Genomic DNA, 12,077 nt, shown 5'->3' on the forward strand with positions numbered 1-12,077 from the left:
TACTTGGCAGGGGCATGGCTGAACCTTTGTCCAGCGGCAAGGCTGAAAGAGTACAAGATGCTCAGATGTTATCCACCTTCTCACATCTCACTTCCCCCTCATCTCACAATATCTTCTGATGTACAAGCTGTGCATGGTGTAAGCATGCAGCTCTTGATTTCCCGCCCTACCCTCACCATAACCCTACAATCCTTGTGCCTTCCTCATTTCAGAGACCCAAGAAATACAGTTTGCCCAGCCAATGGTTGACCAAGAAGAGGGAGAAGAGAGTGAAGCAGAAGAAGAAACATCGTCACCCAATTTCACACTTCCGACCATCAGCTCCTCGAGGTCGTCCTGTAAGGCCATATGCAGTGTCCCCCATTGAAAGTCAGCAACCTTCCACCAGCCATGCTGCAGCCACTGGCGTGACAACACTAGGATAGGCAAAGGCACACTAAGGGAATGCACAGGGGTAATTAGTTGATTTTTTGATGAAATAGTGGATGCATATATGAGTGAAGTTGGATTGGAAAGTTTGCTTTGCGGTAGCTTTTATCTCAGCATTGTGGCCATGCGGATATTGTGATGATGGTCAGTGATAAAGGGAAGGTAAGGTGTGGGATTAATGTTGAAAGGGTTGAGGTCACTGATACCACAGGCGGGTGCTTCGATCCTTGATATCCCAGCCAGAAAGGGGCTTCCTTCCATTTATTCCTCTTCTATATCATCCTCTTCCGCTTCTTCCTCTTCCCTCTGCGAGCAACTTGTCCCCTTTGCTGCCTCTGCTTCATCTCCATGTGATGTTGGGGTACGCCACTGTATATCTCCCTCCAGACCAAAAACCAGCCATTCACCACAACTCTCAGTTTTCTATTGCTACAATTACGTATCCATGATGCTGCTGCCTCTTTTATCCCATGGGTGTCAATTTTTCTAACAAGCCTAGTATGTGGTACTTTACTAAACACCTTTTGAAAGTCCATATTCACAACATCAACTGCACTGCTCTCATCCACCCTCTCTGTTATCTGACCATTTGTACCTCAAAATTGCAATCAGTGCCCTATGGATGTCACAGGATCCTGATTTGAATATTAAAAGGGGCCTCCTGCCTGAAACAGGTGAACACTGTGGCCTGCCATCTAAAGGCCACTAACAAAATGGTTGCAACTGGAGCACTATGTAAATGGGGCATTAAGTGATCCAACACAATTTTCAGGTGAATACCACTCTGTTTACACTGGCCAGCCACAGTTAATTGGCTCCCTTGAAATTCAAATTTTCTTTGTATAAAAGCACAGCATCTCTTTCAACTTATACAAATTATTAATGCCATCAACACTCATTTTGTCATTTTTTCCAAAATAATATCATACATTCCACTAGCAAATATGATGAAACTAAACAGAAAACATAGTTAGGTTCACATTAGAATGATCCCCAGTACAAAATATATAGAGATTACACCTTCCTCAGGTGCTGTGCAGTCTCTTAAATCAAACGGGCTAAAAACAGAAACATTTGGGACAGTCCCCCAGTGAATGGACCAATATTCTTGCACTGAGCAAAACTTCATCATAGGTACGAAGGACAAAACATAATTCTGTGGCCTTCCTCAGGCTAAAATATATCGTGTTTAGGGTTTAGATATGGAATAATTTGAGAGGAACCTCATAAGTAGCTAAATATCAATTAACTTTTATTGCCTCGTTTGCAATCTGCAGCCCAGGGGGACATGATGCTGTTGATTAATGAAAGATTCCATGGAGATAAGTTACATAAAATTCATCAATTTTTCAGGTTTATAAGAATGGATATTTTTTTCCCAAGTAGCTTCTATTCAATGCCATTTATTTGAATTTTAACAGTTTTCATTTTCTTTCCAGTAAAGGATGCTTCTTATTTGTAATATGGCATTGAATCACAGTTGCTCGAGGTGGAATGGTTACCAGGTAACCTGTCCCCACAGTACTTGAACCATCACCTTGAATCAATCCCTTGCAAATGAGGGAATTTTGGAAGCAGATTAGTAATAAGCCAAATATCCCAGGAAGCAAAGTTTGTATATCTACACCTGGATTTATCTTTTTCTGCCCGTGGAGAATCGAAGTGTGACTTTCACCTGTTCTTTCAACTCCACTGTGCCCTTGACACATTTTCCTGGATCGGGGATTTTTACTCATGCAGGGCAGATTCCTAGTGGGATTACGTCAGAAGGCGGAAGCCTGCCGCAGCTGCCCCACACAAAATTCTGATAGTGCTGCAGCGGGATTTACAATGCAACATCGAAAGGGGCAGAAGAGCCCTGAAGATCAAGGTAGGCTTGCAGCTAAAAGTTCAGGTTCTGAGGCTTAGAGGAAGGGACAGGTGGCCAACATTGGACCTTCTCCCTCCAAAAGGGGCATCAGGAAGTCTTTCACTATCACCCCTCTCCTAGCAGTCCTGAGGTGGTGGAATCAGCAGTGGAAGGCAAAGACATAGGGCTGTTTGCCGAGCCCCGCTGTCATTTACATATGACGGGCAGGGAACAGGCAGCCAGCAGCCAATTTGACAAAGAAAGAGGGAAGGAATTTCAGCTTCATCGTCCAATATTCTTGCCTTTTCCTCCTGCTCAGCAGGGGAAATCCAGACCCTCATCAAACAGAGCCCAACTTAGCACAGTTTAATGAACAGGGGTTTGAGTAATAATATCAGAGATTTCACTTGGGAAGTCAGAAAATAATTTTCAGGATGAAGAAGTCTGAGTTCTTCCTAAAAATCCTAAAAAATTCTTTCCATTAGAAAAAAACTATCCGCAGCATAACTAAGACCACTTATTTCCAGCTCCGTACCATCGCCCGTTTCCACACTTTCCTCAGCTCATCCACTGCTGAAGCCCTCATCCATGCCTTTGCTACCTCTAGACTTGACTATTCCAACGCACTCCTGGCTGGCCTCCCACATTCTACGCTACGTAAACTAGAGGTGATCCAAAACTCGGCTGCCCGTGTCCTAACTCGCACCTAGTCCCATTTACCCATCAGCCCTGTGCTCGCTGATCCACATTGGCTCCCAGTTAAGCAATGCCAACATTTTAAAATTCTCGTCCTTGTTTTCAAATCCCTCCATGGCTTCGCCCCTCCCTATCTCTGTAATCTCCTCCAGCCCCACAACCCCCTGAGATATCTGCGCTCCACTAATTCTGCCCTCTTGAGTATCCTTGATTATAATCACTCAACCATTGGTGGCCGTGCCTTCTGTTGCCTAGGCCCGCAGTTCTAGAATTCCCTGCCTAAACCTCTCTGTCTCTCTAACACTCTTTCCTCCTTCAAGACGCTCCTTAAAACCTACCTTTTTGACCAAACTTTTGGTCACCTGCCCTAATTTCTCCTTATGTGCCTCGGTGTCAACTTTTTTGTCTCATCATACTCCAGTGACATGCCTTGGGACATTTCACTACGTTAAAAGCGCTATATAAATACAAGTTGTTGTTGTTGTTTATGTTGACACAGTGTTGACCCGGCACAGTGTTATTCCCCTGTGCACATATGGGGAGGTCTGAGGAACTCCAGATATCATCGTGAAGACGGCGCTTAATTAGGGATTGGAATCTTCATCTGTGACTGGGGTCTCAGATTCAGCATCGGGGGCCATGAAGAGGAATTGAGAGTCGGGAGGCCTGGAGGCCGGGGTCAGGGTGCCCGGTTGTCAGGGCTGGCAGTGGTGGATGGGGGTGGTGGGGGGGTGCGGGTGAAGATCGGAAGTCGGGGCTGGGGTCTGGCGGCTAGGGGTCTTGGGACCGAGAGCAGCGGCGATTGTGATATTTATTTGTTTTTTTACTTATGTGATGTTTGGAGTTGGTTTTCTCCAAGGCAGCTGTCTTGGGGCGAACGAACGTTGCAACAGGACCATGGGTAAAGGACGCCTCTTTTTTGTCCTTTCCCAATATGGTGGGTGGCACATTTCCGGTCGGAAGTATATGCAAGCTTTGTCCCCCATTTTGGCCCAATTTAACCCCCTTGAAGTTTGTTATAAATAGCTTCCTTAAATGGGTTGTGCACAACTTAATTTGCTGAACAATCTGTAAATTGACTCAATAGCTTGGTTTCCTGGCTTTCTGATGGATGGGGAGGTGGGCGGGGAACAGATGGAAACAGAAAATATGCCTCCACTGTCTTTCCTGCCAATTCCTTTCTTTCAAACCTGGAAACCACGGTTTCCTATTATGCCCTGGCATTTAGTGTTTAATGGCAGATGGAGAGGATCTTGAAGGTTAAACATGAAATGGTCTGTGGAATTACTCTTTGGGTGTGGCTCCAGGAGCAAGAGGAAGATGTTTTATGAAAAATTTAATTCTTCAGGCAGCTCAGCAGCTGCCTTTCTCCTCTTGCAGATTTGAAGAGGAAGATCTCATGAGAGCTGAAAGGGAGCTCATTTTTCACCCCAATTATCTAAGTGGTTCTGCTGTGAAAACAAGAAGCCATGAAGCTAAGATGGGAACTTGTATTGAAACTAAAATCTCAAACATGACTCAATTGTCAGAAGGGGAAAAATTTGTATTTGCCAGCAAAGTTGACAGTACGAAACGAATTTAAGGAGCTAGGAGCTAAATTAAAAAGTAGGACCTCAAAAGTAGTAATCTCGGGATTGCTACCAGTGCCACGTGATAGTCAGAGTAGGAATCGCAGGACAGCGCAGATGAATACGTGGCTTGAGCAGTGGTGCAGCAGGGAGGGATTCAAATTCCTGAGGCATTGGAACCGGTTCTGGGGGAGGTGGGACCAGTACAAACCGGACGGTCTGCACCTGGGTAGGACCGGAACCAATGTCCTAGGGGGAGTGTTTGCTAGTGCTGTTGGGGAGAATTTAAACTAATATGGCAGGGGGATGGGAACCAATGCAGGGAGACAGAGGGAAACAAAAAGGAGGCAAAAGCAAAAGACAGAAAGGAGATGAGGAAAAGTGGAGGGTAGAGAAACCCAAGGCAAAGAACAAAAAGGGCCACTGTACAGCAAAATTCAAAAAGGACAAAGGGTGTTAAAAAAACAAGCCTGAAGGCTTTGTGTCTTAATGCAAGGAGTATCCACAATAAGGCTGATGAATTAACTGTGGAAATAGATGTTAACAAATATGATGTGATTGGGATTACGGAGACGTGGCTCCAGGATGATCAGGGCTGGGAACTCAACATCCAGGGGTATTCAACATTCAGGAAAGATAGAATAAAAGGAAAAGGAGGTGGGGTAGCATTGCTGGTTAAGGAGCAAATTAAGGCAATAGTTCGGAAGGACATTAGCTTGGATGATGTGGAATCTATATGGGTAGAGCTGCAGAATACCAAAGGGCAAAAAACATTAGTGGGAGTTGTGTACAGACCTCCAAACAGTAGTAGGGATGTTGGGGAGGGCATCAAACAGGAAATTAGGGGTGCGTGCAATAAAGGTGCAGCAGTTATAATGGGTGACTTTAATATGCACATAGGTTGGCTTAACCAAACTGGAAGCAATACGGTGGAGGAGGATTTCCTGGAGTGCATAAGGGATGTTTTTTAGACCAATATGTCGAGGAACCAACTAGGGGGGAGGCCATCTTAGACTGGGTGTTGTGTAATGAGAGAGGATTAATTAGCAATCTCGTTGTGCGAGACCCCTTGGGGAAGAGTGACCATAATATGGTGGAATTCTGCATTAGGATGGAGAATGAAACAGTTAATTCAGAGAGCATGGTCCAGAACTTAAAGAAGGGTAACTTTGAAGGTATGAGGCGTGAATTGGCTAGGATAGATTGGTGAATGATACTGAAGGGGTTGACTGTGGATGGGCAATGGCAGACATTTAGAGACCGCATGGATGAACTACAACAATTGTACATTCCTGTCTGGCGTAAAAATAAAAAAGGGAAGGTGGCTCAACCGTGGCTATCAAGGGAAATCAGGGATAGTATTAAAGCCAAGGAAGTGGCATACAAATTGGCCAGAAATAGCAGCGAACCCGGGACTGGGAGAAATTTAGAACTCAGCAGAGGAGGACAAAGGGTTTGATTAGGGCAGGGAAAATGGAGTACGAGAAGAAGCTTGCAGGGAACATTAAGACGGATTGCAAAAGTTTCTATAGATATGTAAAGAGAAAAAGGTTAGTAAAGACAAACGTAGGTCCCTTGCAGTCAGAATCAGGGGAAGTCATAACGGGGAACAAAGAAATGGCGGACCAATTGAACAAGTACTTTGGTTCGGTATTCACTGAGGAGGACACAAACAACCTTCCGGATATAAAAGGGGTCGGAGGGTGTAGTAAGGAGGAGGAACTGAGGGAAATCCTTATTAGTCGGGAAATTGTGTTGGGGAAATTGATGGGATTGAAGGCCGATAAATCCCCAGGGCCTGATGGACTGCATCCCAGAGTACTTAAGGAGGTGGCCTTGGAAATAGTGGATGCATTGACAGTCATTTTCCAACATTCCATTGACTCTGGATCAGTTCCTATGGAGTGGAGGGTAGCCAATGTAACCCCACTTTTTAAAAAAGGAGGGAGAGAGATAACAGGGAATTATAGACCGGTCAGCCTGACATCGGTAGTGGGTAAAATGATGGAATCAATTATTAAGGATGTCATAGCAGTGCATTTGGAAAGAGGTGATATGATAGGTCCAAGTCAGCATGGATTTGTGAAAGGGAAATCATGCTTGACAAATCTTCTGGAATTTTTTGAGGATGTTTCCAGTAGAGTGGACAAGGGAGAACCAGTTGATGTGGTATATTTGGACTTTCAGAAGGCTTTCGACAAGGTCCCACACAAGAGATTAATGTGCAAAGTTAAAGCACATGGGATTGGGTGTAGTGTGCTGACGTGGATTGAGAACTGGTTGTCAGACAGGAAGCAAAGAGTAGGAGTAAATGGGTACTTTTCAAAATGGCAGGCAGTGACTAGTGGGGTACCGCAAGGTTCTGTGCTGGGGCCCCAGCTGTTTACACTGTATATTAATGATTTAGACGAGGGGATTAAATGTAGTATCTCCAAATTTGCGGATGACACTAAGTTGGGTGGCAGTGTGAGCTGCGAGGAGGATGCTATGAGGCTGCAGAGCGACTTGGATAGGTTAGGTGAGTGGGCAAATGCATGGCAGATGAAGTATAATGTGGATAAATGTGAGGTTATTCACTTTGGTGGTAAAAACAGAGAGACAGACTATTATCTGAATGGTGACAGATTAGGAAAAGGGGAGGTGCAACGAGACCTGGGTGTCATGGTACATCAGTCATTGAAGGTTGACATGCAGGTACAGCAGGCGGTTAAGAAAGCAAATGACATGTTGGCCTTCATAGCGAGGGGATTTGAGTACAGGGGCAGGGAGGTGTTGCTACAGTTGTCCAGGGCCTTGGTGAGGCCACACCTGAAGTATTGTGTACAGTTTTGGTCTCCTAACCTGAGGAAGGACATTCTTGCTATTGAGGGAGTGCAGCGAAGGTTCACCAGACTGATTCCCGGGATGGCGGGACTGACCTATCAAGAAAGACTGGATCAACTGGGCTTGTATTCACTGGAGTTCAGAAGAATGAGAGGAGACCTCATAGAAACGTTTAAAATTCTGACGGGGTTAGACAGGTTAGATGCAGGAAGAATGTTCCCAATGTTGGGGAAGTCCAGAACCAGGGGACACAGTCTAAGGACAAGGGGTAAGCCATTTAGGACCGAGATGAGGAGGAATTTCTTCACCCAGAGAGTGGTGAACCTGTGGAATTCTCTACCACAGAAAGTTGTTGAGGCCAATTCACTAAATATATTCAAAAAGGAGTTAGATGAAGTCCTTACTACTAGGGGAATCAAGCGGTATGGTGAGAAAGCAGGAATGGGGCACTGAAGTTGCATGTTCAGTCATGAACTCATTGAATGGCGGTGCAGGCTAGAAGGGCCGAATGGCCTACTTCTGCACCTATTTTCTTGTTTCTATGTTTCTATGTCACCGGAAATTGCAGTTAACGGCCGCTGGAAATGGTCGCAATGCTCACCGAGTGAAATTGGTCTGGCGGAGTGGGGCGGGGGGCATGGAGATAGGTGGTGCAGTGCTCACCTTCCATGCATCACCTTCGTGGTGGTGTTGCTGAAGGGATCCGACTTGAATTCCTGTCCAGGTGCGGCGTTGGAGCTTCCCACAGCCTCTGAGAGCGAAACTATGGAGCTCACAAGGAACTGTGGTTAACGAAGAGGTCTGTGATTTAAAGGGGCCATGCACACTGAAGCAATACAAAATAAAATGCAGTGAATCAATACATTTTTCAGCCCTTTCTGCCTTTTAAGAAATATTCAATATTTTAAAAAAATTCCCAAAGTGAATATTCAGCAGTTAAAGCTGAATTATCTTCCTAACCCAGGTTGCCGTTTGGAGCATGGGCAGGAGCATCGATGGGGCCCTGATACAGCAGGGGAGCGGGAAGGTCATGGTGGACTTGCGACATGTATTCGGGGCGGAGGAGGGATGAAGGATCGTGGCTGAGATTTGATAGGTAAGCGTGGCGGAGGTTCGCCGAATGTTTGGTGCAGAAGTGCGGCGAGAGATCATGGCAGAGGTGCGGCAAATGTTTTTGTGGCGGAGGTGCGGCGAGAGATCATGGCGGAGGTGTGGCGAATGTTTGTGGCGGAGGAGCAGCGCGAGATCGTGGCGAAGGTGTGGCGAATGAAGGTACGGGACCCAGAAGAGATGAGATCCCAGGGATAGCACGGGCCTGCCCACACTGCAATATGTGTGCGCATTATGTCCATGCAGCAGAGCAGGTCTCCAGTCTTCCTGGTTAACCCTTGCCACTGGATAAAGACCTAGCTCTGTCAAGCCTGTGTGGTGGCTGATGTGCAACGGTCACCACACGTTAAAAAAATTCACGCACAGGCATCTTCCACCCTTCAATTGGAGTTTATTGGAAACATCTGTGAACTCACATGGAAGCAAGTCATCCTCCTCCGAGGGACCGCTGATGATGATGATCTTCCTAACCTCAACAAATGGTAAAACTGCTTCAGCACTATCACAAATGGCTCAGCAAGCCAGGGAAGGGGCAACAAGGGTCTCACACGCAGCACTCCAAATTTGTGCAGAGGGGTCAATGCTGCAAGTGCAGCCTTCCAACCACAGTGGCCAGGAGGCTCTCCAGAAAGAACGATGTGGAAGTACATCACTAAGTCTGTCTTCCTCTACCACCTGGCTCCAGTACCCAAAGATACTTCATGACCTCAGATCACTGGTCAAGGTCAGTGAATGCATCTTCAAAAGCTGTCTCCTACCAAGTGCACTACTAGCCTCACACACTGCTCAATGAACAACCCCCAATCACTCACCTACCAACAATCTGCATCAATGACAAGGCACATCTCCATTCCTAGCCTCACCTTGCCCTCTTGGAGAAGATGGTGCAGACCATTCTTGGCAGGGGCAAGGTTGAGCCCCTGGCAGCGGCGGGGTTGAAAGGATACAAGATACAGGTATCCTCACACGTTATCCTCCTTCTGGCAAGCACCTCTTGCTTTCCTGACCTCCTGTCAGCACAACTCCACAGCTTGTGCCTTCCTCATTTCACACACCCAAGAGATGTAGCCTGCCCAGCCAGTGGGTCAACAAAAAGAAACAGCCTGCCCAGCCAGTGGGACTGCAGAAAGAGGATTCCATCCCGGATTTCCCAGCCACATAGGGGCTATCTGGGATGCATCCTTCTGTCTGATTCCTCCTCTGCTGCATCTTCCTCTTCTGCGTCTTCCGCTTCCCTCTGCAAGCAAATGCTGTAAATGTGAAATGACTGGAAATACTCAGTTAGTCAGGCAGCATGTCGACCTGAGACGTGCACTCTGTTTTTCTCTCCATGGATATTGCATGACCTGCTGAATATTTGCAGAATGTTCTGGCTTCTCAAAGGCCTTCATTTACCACCTGAGCCCTTACAAGCATCCAGCAGCACTCCCAACATACTTAAAAAAAACTTTTCACATCTATTGCAGCAAGTCACCACTTCAATAAAATTAAAAAGAATCTGGTCCAAACCCTTAAATTCAAACTTAACTAAATGATGTGTGTGTTCTCTTAAGAGCGGCAGACATTGCCACTGTCAGCCTGCTTGCACCCAGCGATGAATTAAACTCTAGGGTTGAAGTTCGTGTTGGTGACGTTAAGTTATCATTGCACATCGATTGACGTCACCACGCCACCATTTTTGTTTGCAGGGCGTTGTCAGTTATTGGCAGCGCAAAGAGGAAGAGGAATATGGTGGCAGCCGCAGGAACTGCCACCAGCTGGCGAAAGAGTAGCGGCCACCATTGTATCGGCATTTCACAGTGTCTTGGAGTGGCGGTGAGTACATGAATTTCAAGCCCAAAGAGTGGACAATAAAAAATATTCATGAACACTGCATTATTCTTCCAGAATATTTCCATAGTTTTTAGACATCATGACAACAACTTACAATGCTTTTAACATGGTAAAACATCCCAAGGCGCTTCAAACAAAATTTGACACCGAGCCACATAAGGAGGTATTAGGACAAGTGACCTAAAACTTAATCAAAGAGGTAGATTTTAAGAGGTATATTAAAGGTGGAGAGTGAAGAAGAGAGTAAGAGAGGTTTAGGGAGGGAATTCCAGAGTTTAGGAAGCTGAAGGCACGGCCACCACTGGTGAAGTGATGAAAATCAGGAATGCGCAAGTGGCCAGAATTGGATTGTGTGCAGAGATCTTGAAGGGTTGTAGCGCTGGAGGAGGTTACAAAATAGGGAGGGATGACACCATGGAGAGATTTGAAAGCAAGGATGAGAATTTTAAAATCGAGGTGTTGCTGGACCGGGAGCCAATATAGGTCAGCGAGCACAGGGGTGATGGATGGTGCGAGTTTGGATACGGGCAGCAGAGTTTTGGATGAGCTCAAGTTTACAGTGGGTGGAAGGTGAGAGGCTTGCCAGGAGAACATTGGAAAAGTTGATTTTGGAGGTAACAACATACAGAATTAACAGTGCAGATTCTGTAATACTGTGTTCCCAGAAGGAAGCTGTACTTGCAAGAAGCAAATTGTTGGAAACCATGGGCTTGGAGCCCAAGGTGTGCTCCCAGAGTTGGCTCCCCCCTGGGATTTAGGATCATGGTCACACTGTAAAGGAAATCCATTACTTCATAATATAATTTTACAATATCAAACAAAAACAAGCATCATAATAGGTACTTGGTAGTATTTGTACCTGTCAGGGTGACATTTGCAATTAAAAAATGATTATTTAGAATGTTTATCAGCTTTTATACCTCCTCTTCTGTAAATATTGCAGCAAATAATATCATTATGAAATGATAGAAAACAATTGCAGAAACTGACCTCATTTTGAATCCTACTTTTCCATGACTCTCTCTCCTTCCCCCTTCCAGCTTGCACACCTCCAAGGTTCCATGTTTCCATACTATCTTCCTTGGTTGAAAATGCAGAATTGTTCAATATGAGGACTTTTCTTCAGACACTTAGGGGACGAAATTCAGCAGTGCCGTGTTTGGGGCACTAACTTTTAACATTTTGGAAGGATAGCGCCCGGTGAGATGGGCTGCAAAATTATGGAAAATTGGACATTTTCGCCTCAGAAATTAAGGGAGGTAGTATCTGAGGCGCAAATGGCTTCAGTGCAGCTGCACCCAATTTCAGGTGACTTTTATTCAGCAATCATCAGCCTCCTGCTCATCCCAGTTCTTAAAGGGAATGTCATTTCAGGCAGCACTTGATCATTTTCATCAATCCTGGACTTCACTGAGAGCTGGAAGGAAGTTCTGAGATGGCTGCTGCAAATCCTCTTAGAAGGGCCACTCAGTTCAATGATCTGCCTTTGGAGACATTGGTGGCGGAAGTGGAGAGAAGGAGGATTTTAGGACCATGCGGGCAGAGATGGCCGCGGAAGTGTCGGCTAGCACCATGGTCGACAGAAGCTTAACACGGTGCCGGAAAAATTCAATGACCTCAGTCGGGTGGTCAAGGTGAGTACAAAGTTGCAAAACTTTGACATACCAGCCTCTGAGCCTCTGTCTGTGCACACTCTGCAAACCAGCATTTAACCCAACAGGCAACCACCAAGCATCTGTACCTACTCGCAATCACATCCTCATTTCACG

General features: G+C 45.8%; 1 protein-coding gene across 1 annotated transcript in view; it reads right to left on the minus strand.

The window, feature by feature from the left end:
• cfap299 (cilia and flagella associated protein 299) overlaps positions 1 to 12,077 on the minus strand; it is a 1,211,155-nt gene that overhangs the window by 604,863 nt on the left and 594,215 nt on the right. The window lies entirely within an intron of this gene.

Source organism: Pristiophorus japonicus, chromosome 2 (genome assembly GCF_044704955.1).
Source record: "Pristiophorus japonicus isolate sPriJap1 chromosome 2, sPriJap1.hap1, whole genome shotgun sequence".
In the NCBI taxonomy this organism is placed as follows: Eukaryota; Metazoa; Chordata; class Chondrichthyes; family Pristiophoridae; genus Pristiophorus; species Pristiophorus japonicus.